Below are 2,989 nucleotides of genomic sequence, written 5' to 3' on the forward strand. Positions count from 1 at the left end.
ATTTGAATGTAAACCAGTAAATTCAACAATGCACACTGCTATTAAAATCTGTTTTGTACCTTTAACATACTGACAACCACCATAATAATGCAGGTGGTAAAAGAGAAAGCCACATGAAGAATCAAAGCTCATCACAAGTAGCTTCGCCACAAGCAGAAGTATATACTAATATATAGAAGGTGCACAGAGTCATTCATGCAAACACAAAACACCATCATGGTAACACACATGATACTTAAATAATGCATTAAACTTTCATTAAACAACAGAAGATGTAACATAAAGCCCAAATATACATAACTAATAACAAAAACTATTAAAACAACATGATTATTTAAACAAAATACTTTCAAATGTGGAGTGTCATGCAGGAAATTCTGGGAATATCAGTTTACAGTTTTTGACTGTAAATTATACATTGATTTGTTATTTTTACATTTTAAATTAAAAATTAACAGCATTTTACTGTAAAATTACATGAAATGTCCGGTTAGATATTTTACAGTTTTTCCCTGTATATAGTACGGGAACTTACTGTTAACCTATTAACAGTTTTTTTCCGTAGCGTTTTTACAAAATTTTACAGTTAAAATTACACTTATTTTTTACAGTGTAGGTTTAGGTGTGGAGATGGGTGGGTTTAGGGATCAGGGGGTGGAGACGGGTAGGTTTAGGGATATGTAAGGTGGGAGGAGTTGGATCTGGATCCAACCTCACCCCCTGGATCTTGTGTTCTGCAGTGAGGACCATCTCCATCCAAGTGTGACGTCAAGAGTCATGCCCATACCCAATGTAACCCCACCCACATCCAAGTGTGGCGTCAGAAGCCACACCCGTGTCCAATACGTCACCTTGTGACTCCCCATCCCCGTTCCAGGGAAACCCAGTATTTTAATTGTAACATTATCCGATATGGCCGATCGTTACAAACTGCCCATTGCAGATGATGATGAGCATCATTCTATACTTTCTTGCTCTCTCTGAACCAATGGTCAACAACCAGAATCTCTGATATTTCTCTTGACCAGGGGAAAAGGAAAGGCTGGAATCTGAGTATGCATTGGAACAGAGTTAGTCCTGTGGATGGCCCAGGACAGGGAGTGGTTCCACCTGTGCTGGTGGCCATGACAAAAGGTTTGTCGGAAGTGGCTGATCTCTTGAATTTTCATCTCCATTTGCCCATTTTTCCACGGGTGTTATCCTGAAAAGAGACTCACGGTCACACCCAGAAGTCTCTGTGTTAGTCTCCTCAGACACTCATTTTCATGGGTTCCACTCCCAGAGCTAAGATGGTCTCAGCCCACTGCAGCGCTCTCCCAGTAAGCAGATCTCAGAGCGTTCAGTACTTCGGCCGCATCTCTAATGCGGGTGAGCATCATAGAAGGAAGCCGCCGCAGTGCTCCACTGAACCAGAGTAGGATGCTGAGTTGACCATGGGACTGGCTGTGTAACAGGTGGAGAGGAAAAGCTCAGTGAGTGAACCCAAACTCTGGAATGGTCTTCTTAGCATTGTTCAGGAGGCAGACACACTCTGTCAGTTTAAATCTAGATCAGGTGTGTCAAACTCAGTTCCTGGAGGGCCACTGTCCTGAAAGTTTAGCTCCAACCAGCTAATAAATGTCTTCAGGATTGCTAGAATCCTCCAGGCAGGTGTTTTGGAGCTGGTTGGAGCAACTCTCTGCAAGACAGTGGCTGTGTCCGAAAGGTAGAAAAATCCGCATTCGGAGGATGCATTCCAAGGTAGGAAGGCATCATGGCACGTCCAAATCCAATGTTAGTATCACTTCCTGTCTCCTGAGATACCTTCGTCTGATAAATTTAGATATCCTTTGCTGCCTTTGGTATCCCACAATCCTGTGTGTTCCATTACATGACAGTTGAGCTAACAAGGCAACAAGGCTGCGTTCCAGTTCACTTTTAGACACGCACTCGCGAACTTCCCTAAGCACTTACCCTCGGGGGAATCCCCGCTGCCATTTTGAAGTGCGTTCCACTTCATCAAGTGGACAAGGGAAGTTTACATGGACATACCCTTGACCCCTTGATTTTGACCGAGGGAGCAATTCTGCTTCATATACACACTTCAGGCCGCTCCATAGACCACAATGCAACACGACTATGACGTCATCGCTGATCGCATTTAATTTATCCCCACCCCAAACAACTCTATAATATATGAATTATTTTTTTTAACATTTATAACAGCCCAAGCATATCTATATACATACAGAATGCTGCACCAAACAAATTCGTAAGGGGAAACATGTAAACAATAAACCAACTCCATAGCGGATTCTAAGTGATCAAGTGCTTAGGTTGTTCCAGTTCAGCACATTCCAAGGGTTCCGCCAGTAGTGGGCACTCGTGCAACGTAATCATTGACGTACATCCGAGTAAACGAGACGGAGGGAAATTTGCGAGTGAAGGGCATAAAAAAATGGACTGGAACGCAACCTAAGCTTTCGGACCTAGTCAATAGTATCCAGCTGCAGACCCGCAGCACCAGCAGTTTCAGAACCGCAGCCACAGAACCGGAAGTGAGGGGCGGAGCTTACGTTCTTAACAGAGTAGCGCCACCTTATGGTTTTCTTTGCTTTTATTACACACGATACATCATACTTTATGTATGTATGCATTTTATAATGATATATTAAAGGGTTAGTTCATCTCAAAATGAAAATTAGGCTGCATTTCACTCACCCCCGAGGCATCCTAGGTGTATATGACTTTCTTCTTTCAGACGAATCCAGTCGGAGTTATATTAAAAATTGGTTTTTTCCTGTTTGTGATATTAAAAATAATGTTTGAAACATCTGGGCATTTTGTATGAAATATACTTTAATCAAAAGATTCAAAATAAATGTTTACTCCAAAGTCAAGAACACGGGCATCATACATTTTTCTATATGAAAGCTAAAACATTTCAATAAAACACACACACACACACACACACACACACACACAAACAGCAGCATAATTTTAAAAGTAA

The sequence above is a fragment of the Sinocyclocheilus anshuiensis genome, unplaced genomic scaffold, assembly GCF_001515605.1.
Source record: "Sinocyclocheilus anshuiensis isolate Anshui unplaced genomic scaffold, SAMN03320099.WGS_v1.1 scaffold2877, whole genome shotgun sequence".
NCBI classification, from domain to species: domain Eukaryota; kingdom Metazoa; phylum Chordata; class Actinopteri; order Cypriniformes; family Cyprinidae; genus Sinocyclocheilus; species Sinocyclocheilus anshuiensis.